The sequence below is a fragment of the Sebastes umbrosus genome, chromosome 10 (genome assembly GCF_015220745.1).
Source record: "Sebastes umbrosus isolate fSebUmb1 chromosome 10, fSebUmb1.pri, whole genome shotgun sequence".
In the NCBI taxonomy this organism is placed as follows: domain Eukaryota; kingdom Metazoa; phylum Chordata; class Actinopteri; order Perciformes; family Sebastidae; genus Sebastes; species Sebastes umbrosus.
In genome coordinates, this window is record NC_051278.1 from 2,733,149 (window position 1) to 2,749,150 (window position 16,002).

General features: G+C 39.6%; 1 protein-coding gene and 1 long non-coding RNA gene across 3 annotated transcripts in view; one reads left to right on the forward strand and one right to left on the reverse strand.

Annotated features, from left to right (window-relative positions):
- The window catches only part of LOC119495849, a 75,824-nt gene that overhangs the window by 20,869 nt on the left and 38,953 nt on the right, over positions 1-16,002 (forward strand). The gene's annotated exons all lie outside the window — the stretch shown is intronic.
- LOC119495848 overlaps positions 1-16,002 on the reverse strand; it is a 69,893-nt gene that overhangs the window by 15,879 nt on the left and 38,012 nt on the right. The gene's annotated exons all lie outside the window — the stretch shown is intronic.

Here is a 16,002-nt window from a genome sequence, read left to right on the forward strand (position 1 = left end):
CTTTCAGTCACTAGAAGCCCACAAACTTCTGTAGTTTTCTAATGACGTAACGCTCCTACTATACATCCATACAGCAGAGCAGATGAATAAACTGTTTAATCCATTCCTCGCTTCCTTTGCTCTTCTTGTGTAAATGTAAATCATGACTTCAGACTCTTTAAAGTTGGTCGTAAAAACAAAATGAAAACAAAAGTGTGTTTATAACCCCTGGTGTGTGTGTGTGTGTATGAGTGAGTGTTGAGTTACAGTCAGAGCCGGTATACAGTCGGCTGTTAAATGTATTTATGGTGAATGCATATTCATCATACTGGAGCTTTTAATTTGTTACCTGTCGTACAGAGAGAGTGTGTGTGTTAGTGTGTGTGTGTGTGTTCCCATAGAGCTTGTCATATAGAGTGATGCTGTCTCTATTGCTTCCGATGGCTAATGGGCCCTTCAATCACAACTATTGATCAGCAATCTGACTGTCTGAGCCACACAAATACACACACAAACAAACACACACATTTCTGTGAACCCACGTGCGTCCACAAGCTTTTAACACATTCAGTACAGCAGCGTATCTTCAGCCCACACACACACACACACACACACACACACACACACACAACATCCCCATTAATGGAAGATTGATTTATCTTTAAAAGTAGGGAACATTCAATCTGTGACACGACCTTCACTGGAGATCTGGTGTGCGTGTGCATTCGTGCATGCATGTGTGTGTGTTCGTGCGTCACTGTTTGCATAAGTTGGAAATTTCCAACTTTTGTTTGGTCTCTAAACCAGTGGTTCTCAAACTGTGGGGCGCGCCCCCTCCGTACAGCGCCAGAAACAGATTGAGATAACAAAAATGAGAAAAAAAAAGTGTGGAAATTTGCCGTAAATCGGGAGAAATTTGGAAGAATTGTGACCCGGGAAAAGGGCGATGAAAAACAGGAATCTCCCGGGAAAACCGGGAGGGTCGACAAAAATGACTACATGTTTTTATCTAACGATATATTCTGCTTCAGTCCATATTTGTCGTTGTTCAGCCTTTCAAAAACAACAATTTCACTGCAGTTAAAAACTGTTTTATCTCCAGCACGCACCTTTATTAACAGCAATCCAACAGCACCATAAATTATAATATTATTCATATTATTCTATATATATTCATTATATATTGTAGCATTATGTACATAATTTACAATAATTTAAAATACTCCTTTATTTCTATTTTTCTTATATATTTATAGAGCAACTGTAACGTCCCAATTTCAAAAGTTTTGTATTTAAAGGTGCTACATGTAAGAATTTACATGTATTAAATGCTTTGTATTACCATTGTGTGAACAGATTGTAATGCAACTTAAAAACTGAGATCCTCCACGACTTTCACGGTTGCCTATAACAGCCTGTGGACTGATTTCTACGTGAAGGACTCGGGATGGTTTTGCTTTGTAACGTTAGCTGATGAAGTAATTTGCAAATGCCAAGCTAGTTAGTTTACATGGAGACTGGACATGACAGAAATGGTGATATATGATAATGTAATGTCACGTCACTGTTTTGGCCGATGCCCAGGATGATCGCTTGTGCCTACAGAGGAAACAACAGGATGCTGACTGCAGTTCACTTATAACAAGGATTTTCTGAAAGTTACATATAGCACCTTTAATAAATTAAATCTAATGTAATAAAAGACAGAAAAACAAATAAGAAAATGCCTCGTGGAACAGAAGCTTCTCTAGTAGCTTCTACTGCTTCCCTCTTCAAGAAAGAAAAGGGGGTAAATCAAAATGAGAGATCGTAATTATTTCCAAAATTCACTACATGTTTTTATCTAACAACATATTCTGCTTCAGTCCATATTTTTTGTCGATCAACCGTTCAAAACAACATTTTCACTGCAAAAAAAAAACTGTTTTCTCTCCTGTGCGCACCTTTATTAATGGGGCGGTCTAGCAGCAATTCAACAGCACCATAAAATACATTAAATATAAATAATAAAGAAGGCGGTGGCAGATGAGGAGAGACCAAACCCAACAAATAAAGAAGACCTTTAGAAACATTCAGGGTCTTTTCACTTCCTGCCACTCAGAAAGTGTTTCTGCCACTTTTGAAATCTCTGCACTAAATGAAGGAATAACATTTTAGATCTGATGTCATTCAATGATCAATATATTTTACATAAAAACACTATTTGCATTGTAAATTACAGTGTTAAATATTTAAATATTTGCTTTGATTAAAAAAAAAAATCTTGGCATTAGTAGTTGAATGATGTGTTATAAGCTGCTGAGAGATAATGTTAGTGTTAGGAAGTTAAACAGGTCATAATTCTCTCTCTATGATCTATTTTATTTTGCTGTGAAAACATCTCCTTGAAACAACTGGATTTACTAGATTACATTTGAACACATCACGATGACGATCGAATTTTCCTTCACCCATTACTAATTGTTACAGAACAGAGCTTGAACACACCACAATGTAACTCAATGGCAACTCGTTAGTAGCTCCGTTATTTAACCAGGCAGGTCTGTGCTGCTCACCGGCTGCTAACAGCTAACGTTACAAACTCTCATCCTGCTGATTCAAACACAGATTTGTTGTTCACAGTGTCGCGTTATCAGGGAAAAATATGGTGCGTCCCTTCAGGTTTAGTAGCGCCACGCTTTTGAGTGTTTCTTTTTCTCTCCGCCACCATGGCTCCGGTCCCAAACTGAAACATGATACAGCGTGCGTATGCTGTTACGTTATTGTGCATGCGTTACTGTTGGAAAGCATCAATAAAAGGAATCTATAGTCACGGAGGTATGACATGCCAAAGAATCAGACAACTAGGAACCGGTTGTCTGCCAAAGTGGCGGATGATCTGACGATTTTATCCACCACTGCCAACAATTTACCCGCATTTGACGGGTGCTAATTTCAGACCCTGATTACATCCCAGTCACGCCAATAAAAAAGTGGTTTGATAAAGTTCAACCCTCATCCTACCAACCTATTTAACATACCAGTACTATAAACTCTAAGAAACAACCATCGTAGGCGTGGAGGCGTGAAAACATTTCTTCCTCCGTCGGAGGGAATGACAGAAAAAGTTTGAGAAGCACAGCTCTACTAGAAAATGTCTTTGTGAGCTCCATTAGAAGACAGACGGAGGGGCAGAGAGAGACAGACAGACGGACAAACGAGCGAGTTAGACTGAGAATGTGACGGAGGACAGATGGAGACAAACAGAGAGACAGTGGCAGAAGCAGAGGGGAAACACAGACGACCTCGTTTAATCCCTCGCGGTCCCAGAACAGCCGCCATCCTGCAGGCCATTACCGCGGGGACCTCCTGCTTCAGTCAGCATTAGCCCGTCAGACAAGTGATTACTGCAGCTACCGTAATCCCATTAAGTAACGAATTTATGCTGCATTATTCTATTACACAACGAAACATTACATTTGCATTATTTAATCAAAGACGGCATTGGTTTGCATTATGTCATTAAAGATGTCGTTGGGTTGCATTAGCCCGCTGAAGATGGGTTTTGATGTCCATTAAACATGGCTTGCTGGATAGCTTTGGAAATTGCTGCTCAGCAAAGTCAAATTAAAACACATTACAGTGGAGAAGCTTTTTGGTGCTCAGCATGGCAACACAACAGAGGATGTGTTGTCTTGTTGCCATGAGAAAATCTCTCTTTTTAACTTAAGCTGAGGGAAAGAGTTTAGGAAACATCCTGACCCGTAGCGAGAATGAATGTTTCTAAAGCCCCCACAGGACAAACTCTCTGGTGTTTGGTTGTGAGGCAGAAAAACGAACCTCCCTAAAGCCAGAATACATCTTTTAACTCCGATTTAAGTGGAAAATAAAGTAGAGAAGCGACTCAGCCGGATCAGATACGTGTTGAAAAACTTAAACACTGATATATTTTAGATTATGATGATGTGTCTCGCCTCCACTTCAATCTGCCAAACCTTGTGATCAACTATTTAAACTACAGATTCTATTGATTGACTAGTCAAGTGTGAAATGTTGAAGAATGAGAAAGCTTGTGACCCGGGCCGCCATGTTGAAAACAGTCGAGCCAAAACCAAGCACCGCCCACCAGCCGGAGCAAACATTCTCATTTTACAGCTAAACGGTACACTACACGATGTTTCTGAAAACCTCTGAGGAGAGAAATAGTCATTACAGTAGCAGAATATTGATTCATATTTGATCAGCGCTGCCTAGTTTGACCGTTTGGTCGGAGTTTGAACTTCACGAGCCGCATACTCGCTAACCTTGAGACCTTAAAAATAGGGAGGATTTCAAAACTAAAGCGGGAGGGTCTGGGTCTCAGAGACTTTGTTTTCTGCATTCTGGTGACCTTTAAAGAACAGTTAAAGTACACTGTAACAGCATTTTTATGTTAAACTTTTAATTTTACCTTTAACTCTCAGGAAAGTAAACTAAACTAAAAAAAGAATAATTCACCCCTCTGGCGTAAACTTGGCGTGAATCTCTGGTATAAACTAATATTCATCAGTTTTTATTCATTTTTTGCCGCTGCTTGAGTCTTTCTTTCAGTTCGCTAGCTCTCTCCATTTCTCTCTCCGTCTCTCACTCACTGAAGGTTTATTTCATATAGCTTACGTCGCTCCATGATGGCTTTTCGCTACGTTGAGCAAAGCCCAACTTCGGGCGGTGCATGCTATGATGTGCGCTGAACCGGCGAGCGCAGCTCAAACATGAACTTAAAGTGCGCTGTATCGCGAGCATAGACAGCTCTCCTCCTCTGGGAAACGACATTTAGTGCAGCTCAATAGTCGTCCGGGTGGAAACAGTAGGGCTTATACAGCGCCAGACACAGGTTATGAAAAGGAAAAAAAAAAGTGAAAATTTTCCATAAATCGTGAGAAATACGGGAGAATTGCTACGATGCTGCGTGTAGTGTCACGGACATGCAGCCACTTTCCCAGTAAAAGTCTCCACCACACATTTAGTTTAGTTTAGTTTAGCAGGTTGTCAGCTGTGTGTCTGGCCGGCAAGTGTCCAGCAGTGTGTGTGTTTGTGCTACGCTAGCAGCTCTAGCATTGCCGGAGGCTTTGTGCTCGCTGCCGCGCACGTACAGTGTGTTCCAATCCGCGTACTTCTGTACTTACACTTACTACTTTGAGTGCATAAGTGCGTTCACACTGGGAAGTACTGCAAAATGCAGTGCACTCAAAGTACCCGGATGTTGTACACAAAACGGTCAGATCGTTGAGTGTGGAACGCTGGACACTTTCCACACTCAATTGTCGCCATCTTGGCTACGTAGCGGAAGGGGCGGAGCCACGACCACTATTCAAACATACGTAGATAACAGAATAAAACAATACAATACGTAAACATACCGGTGCATTTTCAGCCAACAGGAGGACACATCGTCAGCGTAGGCGACGACGTTGGAAACATAATTTCCACTCTGCTTTAATATTTTTTCAGAAGATATTTTGGCGGGTAGCGAGCCGCGTTCAAATGTTGCGATCGTCATTTCCGGTCAGTGCGCCGCAGAGTATTCGATTTGAGACGACCCTACCCCGCTGAAATTTACGCACTACTCAAGTGAGTACAGTGTGCTCACAGTGCACTACATTGAAGTGTACTTCTGGAAGTACGTGGATTGGAACACTCGGGTAGTCTGCGTAACTTTAGTGAGTTTCAGTTTTCAGTTTTCAGTAGCAGTGTGTGTACAGTTTATTTGTCGGTGAATAAATGTTACGAAACTACAACTCCTCTGCTCCGCTCAAGCGAGCCGGAGAGACCGGAGCTGACTTCCTGTATCCTGCAACTCCGGCAATTATTCATATTTCTTTTAACTGTTTTAACCGATAGTGTTAATCAGTTAAAATGCTTAATGTGGGTCAACGGTTAAACGGTTAATTATGGACATCCCTATTGTACATTGAAAGAGTTGTGTTTTGTGGGACATTTTAATAATCACACCTGAAAGCAGTAATCTAAACCTTATTAAATGGCATCATCACTCACAGTTGGGGTTATGCCGTTGGGGCAGAACAACTTCAAAACAAAACCCTGACATTTCATCAGCCATTGAAGTCGTGTTCGTGATCTAATCACAGCTTCATATTCACTCTCCTTTGAGCTCCGGTTTACACCAACTCCTGAGAAAAACATCTGTCTCTGTGGCGAGAAGATGTTCCTCTTTTCCTCAACAGCCACTTGTTTATTTCGGTCTGTCGTTTGAAGCCGGCAGTTAGCGAACACTTGTCTGATTTTGTTTACTGGAGACTGCAGCTCATGTTCAGCTGGAAGAACAAGACAGCGATCTGAAGGAGGCTACGACGAGCTGCAGAGATGCAGAGCTGCATAGATATGTTGTTTATTAACACACAATTAGCTGATCTGGGTTGTTTCATTCTGACTTTTACTTGAGACTGAAGAATAAAAAAAGGGAAAAGAAAGCATCAAACAATGTACATGTGAGGACGTCTCGCTCAGCTCGGCGTTGTGAAATGTGTTACTTCAGCTGAAACAAAGCTGTCGGCTGTAACTAATTTGATTTTGGATGTCTTATAAATGGCTTGATAAGTCTGAAGTGTGAAGACTTGTGAAGTGAAGCTCCTCTGCAGCTCGCCAAGCAGCTCCTGTAAATGACTTTCTTACTGACAGATCTCTCTTTCTCCGTCTCCCTCGGGGTTATGTTCTTTCTCTGAGCTCGCACTTTCTTAACTCTAATGACTAACCGCAGCCGGTATGTAGATAGAGACGGGTTCTAATCTAGTTTTTGGGGGTCAAGTTAGGTCATATTTAATCTTTTATAAAAGACAGAGAATAGACTTTATGTTGATCACCGTCCGGTGTGGCGGATTCATCTCCATGTTGCTTTACAAATTAACGACGAGGTCACGACCTTTTCTGAACCCTGCTGTGATAAAAGGAAAGAGCAGTGAACGGGTGGAGCTGCAAATATCTGTTATTGATTACAAACAATCGGTAGGAAGGCATTTTGTTCCAGTCTTTAATTGTTGTTTCATGAGTTTAAAGCCTCCATGAAATGAAAAATTATGTGTTAATTGTTCATTTACCTCTTGTTATAAGCCAAAATATATCTAAAAAAATGCAGTATCAGAGTATTTTTACATCAAAATCTGATCAGAATCCCGGTCTTTTCTCTTCCTGTAAATGGTTTCAAATGTTTGATGACTCATCCGATCAAATGAGACTTTGGGCGACTAGCTAGCCAATCGTCTGTGGATCGAATCAATATACGTTCTTTGATCGAAGTAGCTAACAAAGCAACAGACGGGTTTCTGTGCAACGTCATCACAGAGAGGCAGCTAGGGGGGTAGAAAGTATGGCATGTCTAGCGGAGCCAAGCTCCAAAGCAGAGATGACGAGAAGTTGTTGAGCAGTAAACTGCACCGACAGCAGAAAAGATGGATGTAAAATGTTTAATATTCAGAGGTGATCACATGACTTTGCTAAAAACAGAAGGAGATTATGGATCCAGGCCTGATGAGTAAAAGCATTCTAATCACACAGCGCTAGCAAAGCAGCGGGTGGTCATGGCGAGCTGTCACGCTCCACAGATCGATAAAAATGATCAATAACAGGGTGATCGACCCACTCTGAGGAATATTAATTTATATATTCAGCGACTATGCTTTAGAACTTAAAAGTGACGAAAGTTACGGCTCTAAATTGCTGTAACGTTACGCGACTACGGCGGGGAAAGCTCACTCCGGTATGCCGTAACGTTACGTTTTTTTTACTCCTCTACGGTCACACAAGCGGACGTTAACGTTAGCTAAACGCTGTTTTCATTTCCAAAACAATGTGGCCGAGGTTGAACTCATTAAAGGGACTGTTTGTAACTTTTTACACGTATAAATCTACCGGGTCGGGATCCCATGCGCGCTTGCGTGTGGCTGGAGTCTCTGCTCCGCTGCCTGCCTTCACTCACACACCGTGCACGTTCTTGCTGTCTCGCTCCACCTCTACACGTTCATGCGCGCTCACTCCACACTGCAGAAGAGTTAGTTTAGCTCTGAGAATATCTAGTGAATGTACAGTGGACGTTTGTGCAGAAATAACTGCTGCAGCTCCTCCAGACCAACAGAGGTTTCCTGTGTCTTGTGAAGTGACGGGGCTCCGCAACGAGTAACGTTATCGTCTCCGACCGGGTGCCGGTGTCTCCCTGCGGGCGCAGTCGGGAGACGATAACGTTTCTCTTCCTGCTTCAGCCCTGGAGGCTGAAGCAGGAAAAGCCAACACTACGATCAGCGTTGATTCATGGAGAGACCTTGGTCTGGTCAGCTAACATTACTGCTAAGCAGCTGAACTATAGAGTGATATTGTAGTTTTAGCTGACGTGTGTCGCCTCACTGTTTTGAGCGATGCTTGTTCATGTCTATGTAGAGCGAGCACAGGCGCGAGCAACAGGACGCTGACTTTCGTTGACTTAACGGCCACAGGTGTCGCTGTTAACAAGCATTTCTGAAAGTTACAAATAGTCCCTTTAAAAGGAAATTTTACTGATTTTCAGCTGTCTCTGTGTCACTGCAGCGCGGCGGTACGGCGGTATGTAGTGAACGTCCACTGCATGACGACGCAAAACGACCAGTGGAGTTTTGTGGGTAGGTGAGCGGGGGGGCTACGCGCGGCGTTCATCTGCGTGTACTGCCGCCCTGTGGTAGCGTTACCACACAGCAGGTTGAAAATCTGCAAAGTTTTCATCTCGTCCTCCTCCTGATCTGCCAACAGGTGAGCGAGGTGTGTCTGTAGAACTCTGTATTGAAATAAACTCTAAGCCCGCCCACTTTTTAGCGGCCCAATCAAATGTGAATGATTTGATTTAAATCCCCTCACCGCTCAAATATTCTGTTTCCCTGTGAGATACGTCACAGTGCAGCAGTTAGAGACGCTCTAACTTCTGTTTCATGGGGACTTTAATTGCATACTTTGGAGCATTTTTTGAATTGCAGTTTGGCTCAACAGCCTTCAGCAATCAAAACTACATCAGTGAGCCGGGAAGGTTACTGGCGTGCAGCAGCAGAATCACACAGCGAGGGAAGGCTGATGCTGCCCCGGTCTTTTAGGGTGGTGTGAGCTCTCTGGGTGCCAGAATGTAGAGTAAAACAATACAGCATCACTTTATCCAAACTGTAGTGTAGTTTAGAGACAATGTCGCTTTTTATCCGCGTGAGAACGTCACATTTTCCTCCGATAATCAACTTTTTATAGGACTACATGGAGCTGTTGTTGTGTTTTGTCTGTATATTACATTCTGTGTGTTTTATTGTTTTGTTTAATTGGTTTTATTATTGTATGTTTTTCATCATAAATCCCATCTAGAAACAAACCAAAACAAATCCCTTCTGGGACGATAAAGGTTTAAATTAAAAGGGGAATGAAGTGAAATGAAATTAAATGAGTGTGTGTGCATGTGTGTTTGTGTGTGTGTGTGTGTGTGTGTGTGTGTGTGTGTGTATGTTTAGTGGTACGACGTCCTCAATACAATCAGAATAAATGCTTTCTTCTAATTGAAAGGAAAAGAAAACAAGTGATTGACCTCCACCGCCCTCATTTTACCAAATGCACCACTCAACTCTAATTGAAGGAACTATTATATTATATTATATTATATTGTATTATAATATATTATATTATATTATATTATATTATATTACATTATATTATATTATATTAGTGGACTGTTCTGGTCTTCTAGGGGGAAATAAGAGTTTATTAATTTGTTGTGAAGACATCCAGACTTCCACATTATAGCAGAGCAGCAAACCGACTCTCGTCTAGTTTAGTTTAGACTCTATGGGACTGATTTAAACCATCTATAGATCATGGTCTACAGTGCATTTAATTGCAAAATTCAATATATGATAGTAAGCATTAGGCTAAATATGATAAACATGTATTGATATTAGGGCTGTCAGTTGATTAAAATAGTTTTTTATCTGTTCAAAATGAACCTTAAAGGGAGATTTGTCAAGTATTTAATCCTCTTATCACATGGAAGTGGACAAATATGCTGCTTTATGCAAATGTATGTATATATTTATTATTGTAAATCAATTAACAACACAAAACAATGACAGATATTGATCCAGAAACCCTCACAGGTACTGCATTTAGCATAAAACAATATGCTCAAATCATAACATGGCAAACTGCAGCCCAACAGGCAACAACAGCTGTCAGTGTGTCAGTGTGCTGACTTGACTATGACTTGCCCCAAAACTGCATGTGATGATCATAAAGTGGGCATGTCTGTAAAGGGGAGACTCGTGGGTACCCATAGAACCCGTTTACATTCAAATATCTGGAGGTCAGAGGTCAAGGGACCCCTTTGAAAATGGCCATGACAGGTTTTCCTTGTCAAAATTCAGCGTAAGTTTGGAGCGTTATTTCACCTCCTTCACTACAAGCTAGTATGACATGGTTGGTACTGATGGATTCATCCGTTTTTTTAGTTTCCTATGATACCAGTATCTTCACTCTAGCTTTAAAACTGACAAACCAGCAATGACAGTTACGCTGCGCCGTGCGCCGCTTTGTATAAGATAGATGGAGCCCTGAATGTGTAACTTCCAGCAGCTCTCTGCGCCTGAAGCAGATGTAAAAACTCTTCAGTTCGAAGGCAAAGAACAAGTTTCATTTAGTTTTCTCTGTGTGGGTTAAACGATGAGGACTTTCCAAGGTCTGTTAGTTTGTCTCTTGTTCAGTTAATGGAAATTAGATGTAGGTCAGGAGCAGGATGACCCTTTCCTCCTCTCAGCTCAGCAGACAGACTTTTATATATATAACTGGAGAGAGGATAAGAAACTAAGGGATGTTTGTTAAAACGAGGCTAGCAGATTACAAAGAAAGTAGCGGAGAATACCCCCTATTAATGTACAGGAACATGTTTATAATCCATCTGAGAATATGGACAGAACATCCCAGGATTTACCTTTACAGAAAGACAATCGCATCTTGAGTTTATCCACTATGAATGCACTTATTGTAAGTTACTTTGGACCAAAGTCTCTGCTTAATGTTAATTTAACTGCACAATAATTTGTGCAATTATTCAACTGTGCAATACTCTGGCATTAATATTGCATTTACATTTCAACAAATATTCTTATTTAATTATTATTTATACTATACTTGCATTAATATTAAATTAAAATCGCATCACTTATTTGCATTATTTATTTATATTTCTCTACATTTATTGCGTTATGTATTTGTTAGCTTTGTTTATGTACATTTGTACTGTTTCCCTATTCAAGAAAGAAAATTAAATAACTAGAGACACAAGTTAGTATTCTGAAGGAATTAATTAAGAAAACGGTTTGTTATTTGACAGCAAAAATATACTCCCCTCCCAACCTGGCAACCCGGTCCTGTGTTCTTATATTTCTAATTTCTTATTCTTGTTATTTATTTATATTTCTCTACATATATTGTGTTATATATTGTAGCATGATGTACATAATTTACATTTTCCATTCTCCTTTAATTCTATTTTTCTTATATTTAGAGCAACTGTAACATCCTTATTTCCCCCTGGGGATCAATAAAGTATGTCTTATTCTGTTTGTGATTCTGATTAATAAATTAAATCTAATGTAACAGAAGAGAGAAAAAAAAAATGCATTGTGGGACAGAAGCTACTTCTTCAAGAAAGAAAAGGGGGCAAATTATGTAACTAGAGACACAATTTTGTATTTTGAAGGAATTAATTAAGAAAATAATATCATAAAATTAATGTATCAAGTAAACAGAGTGCACAGAATATTAATTTTGAATTAATTATTAAAGCAACAGTTTGTAATTTGACAGCAAAAAAATTCTCATTTGAGAGAACGATTCATCAAATAATTCCCCTCCCAACCTGGCAACCCGTTGGTATCTACAGTTACCGTAACGACCAAACAGGCAAACAGAAATCCACATTCATTATTTCAGATCTGCGATTCATTCTAGATACAAAATGCTCTAATAACAACGATTCTTATGATAGTTGAACATTTTAATTAGAAACCTGGTGAATAATTAAAATCTGCATGTGAACAGACAGTTATTTTATGTATCAGTCATCCGTCTATTTTCAAGAAATATTCTTATTTAATTCTTATTTATACCTTTCTTGCATTTATATTTACACACTTAATAGAATCCCACTCAACATTTTACTTATTTACACTGTGTTTATGTATTGTATGTGTTTTCTTATTCTTATTTATATTATTTATTTATATTTCTCTACATTTATTGTGTCGTATATTGTAGCATTATTTACATAATTTACATTTTACAAACTCCTCTATTTTTCTTATATATTTAGAGCAACTGTAGCGTCCCAATGTATAAATTTTTCTTTATTAATAAATTAAATCTAATTTAACAAACGAGAGAAAAATTAAGAAAATTAATCGTGAAACAGAAGTTAAAAGTGGAAAAATTAAGCAACTAGAGACACAATTTAGTATTTTAAAGTATTAAATTTAAGAGATCAGGTAAACACAGTGCACAGATTATAAATTTAAAGCAACAGTTTGTGATTTGAAAGCAAAAAAAAATACTCATTTATTAGAGATACAATAATAATCGCTGAAAATATGTACAGATTCTTGTGATAGTCGAACATTTTAATTACAGTTGCCACTAAGAAACCTGGTGAATAATGAAAATCTGCATGTGAACAGACAGCAAATCAATGGAAAAAAGGGCGGAGTAATGCACATTAAGCAGGTTTATAACCTTATTTTATGCACCAGTCATCAGTCTATCATGATAATAACATTGTGTTTATCCCTACAGGTTAGTTTAATAAGCTGATATAATAACGTGTTTATCCCTATAGGTTAGTTTAATAAGCTGATATAATAACGTGTTTATCACTATAGGTTAGTTTAATAAGCTGATATAATAACGTGTTTATCACTATAGGTTAGTTTAATAAGCTGATATAATAACGTGTTTATCACTGTAGTTTAATAAGTTGATATAATAGTGTTGTGTTTATCATTATGGGTTATTTTTAATAAGCTGAGAGATCTTCGTGGAGAGTTTGGCTGCGTTTCAGCTCTCGGCCTCCGGGGAGCGCTCTCCTGCTCACTCAGCTGTTGGAGTTGCTGCATTTCAGTTAGCCAAAACAACTTTTCCAGTTTGTAGGTCGCTGGAGACCTCCCGGATCACTTCACATTTCATAAAATGTTGTCAGAGTCAAAGCGTGCTGGTGGAGGCGAGCTGCGCGCCGAGGGACGGCAACAAAGAGAGGCCGAGGCTGAGGCCGAGGCTGCTGCCCGGCAGCGGCAGCTGGATCTGGGACTAGAAAGGCTGAGCCGCCCTGAGCCCACTGCATGGATCTGAGCTGCTGCTGCCCACCGCGCTGCACTCATGTTTATCTCTGGACTTTCTTTCATTGTTGGTGTTGAATTCACCAGCTCTGAAGGAGTGTGTGTGACAGCGGGAGAGCTGAACATGCTCTCAAAGGCAAACTGAACGAAACAACCAACGCAGATAGAAGCTAGAGAGCTTTTATTAGCATCAAATAACTAACTTATCAACTACCCAATGAGCATTGGTGATCTACATAGAGCTGGGCCTTGTCAGTCAGGTGGAGCAGCATGCTTTATGCAGGGTTACGATACAGCCAAGTACACAGAGGTTTACCACACTCTCGTCTTATCGTACAGACCCTGAGTGGGAAAACATTCATGTCAGCTTCATCGTCATAATAACAGCTAGTGGCGCCCGGTCGCACGAAAAGGGGGTATGAATCACAAGGTAATTCGTAAGTCATTCTGCGTGCAATAAGAACCCTGTTCTTGCTTTTAGCGTGTCATCTGTATGCCATGTTGTCTGTACTGACTGCAATGTAAAATCATCCATGTAAATATGGTATGCTCACAGCTAGTGACAAAGAATAACCAGGGAGACAGACTGCTGATGGTGCAGGGGTCCAACAAACACAGGACTTTAACCAGGAGACCGCTGTTTTATTTAGTAACTTATGTTAGTGACGTTTCTTGCGTGTTTTCCGTAGTGATGTTACGTTTCCGTACTTATTTTAAGCCTAACCGTGATGATTTCCTAAACCTAAGTGGTTTTGTACTAACTGCGAACATTACCGTAGTTTTGTTTTTTGCGTGGCAAAAAGGTTTAAATGCATCCTCATGACAAGCATAATGTCCTTGTAATGTGCTATTAATACGCCTTCCTGTGACGTCAGGTTAACTAGTGAATACAGGAGACGGCTACTACATCTCCCAGTTGACGAAAAAAAAAGCACAATTGCCGACAAATCGGTGTCAAAATGGCTGCAAAGCAGTTAAATTAGTTAGACTACAATTGATTCAACTAATTAGAACAGATATATACAGTATCACCTACATAGTGTATTTATTTGTGGTTTAATGAACCTTTACAAATATGTAACACAGTGAACGTGTCTAATATAGTTTTCATGTCTGTAAATCTGGTGTGACTATAGATCTAACAACAGGTTTAACCATCCTGAAAATGATGTCATAACTCCTGTTTATGAAGGATGCTGATGTGGTTATTTATTACACATGATATAAACATAATTAGCTTGATGACATGACAATAAAGTTGCATTTGCAATCGTGCAAAATTTGCTGAAAATGATATCATTCTTAAAATCTTCCATGGAAACTGGGAAGATGTTCTGATCCGGCATAATTTGTCCCACAGTGAGCTGAAGTCCAGCATCAAAAGGTGCAAAAAACAGAATAATGTTTTACTTAAAAAAAGGTGAAGAACAAGAACCGTGCTTCTTTCTCATGACTTTAAAAGGACGGTAACTTCTTCAGACTAACGCTGCTGGATGCAGAGCCTCAAACACAACTAGTGAAGATGAATGTGAGCTGGAGCCTAAAGACGTGAGGGATCAAACATATGGCCGCGCGTCTGGCTTAATATCTGTAATGCAGAATTTTATGCATATTTGACAAAGTTGTGTAAAGAGGGCGAACGGCGCTGTGCTGCAAAACACATTTAAACTGATGCTCCTGACTACCGCTGACAATAGCACATCCACAGAACGGCTCATGTGATGCAGATGACGAGTTTATAAGTCCAACTCTTTGCCATCAGTCTTGAACATCCCAAACACTGAAGATAAACAGACATGTATGTCTTTTTTCTCCTGGGTGAGTCAAACTTTTCAGGCTGTTTTCCTACGATGTTCTGGACGTTTATCGGACTGCTGTCCTCTGGTTCAGCCCGGTGTTTTGTCCCTTCTGTGCCTGGTTAATTAGAACAACTTAACCTAATTATCTTGATGGGACATCACGTCATTTTGAACTTTGACTGACCTCTGTCAGGAACCAGGTAATTGCTTCAACATCAACAGATCTGTGGTTCGATCTGTAGCTTCCAGTAATGTACAGCATTATGCCACTAACCAATAATTGGATGGTTAGCAGGTCAGAAAGAAGCTTAAAACTGAGCTATCTTTTCACCAGCAGGTCATCAAATCAATGTTTCTGCTGCTTTCTGCAAATATATGTAGATTATTTATTATTGGAAATCAATTAACAACACAAAACAATGACAGATATTGTCCAGAAACCCTCACAGGTACTTAAAGTACAGTTGATTAAAGTAGTTTTTTATCTGTTCAAAATGTACCTTAAAGGGAGATTTGTCAAGTATTTAATCCTCTTATCAACAAGGGAGTGGGCAAATATGCCGCTATATGCAAATGTATGTATATATTTATTATTGTAAATCAATTAACAACACAAATCAATGACAGATATTGATCCAGAAACCCTCACAGGTACTTAAAGTACAGTTGATTAAAGTAGTTTTTTATTTGTTCAAAATGTACCTTAAAGGGAGATTTGTCAAGTATTTAATCCTCTTATCAACAAGGGAGTGGACAAATATGCTGCTTTTGCAAATGTATGTATATATTTAATATTGGAAATCAGTTAACAACACAAAACAATGACAGATATTGTCCAGAAACCCTCACAGGTACTGCATTTAGCATAAAAC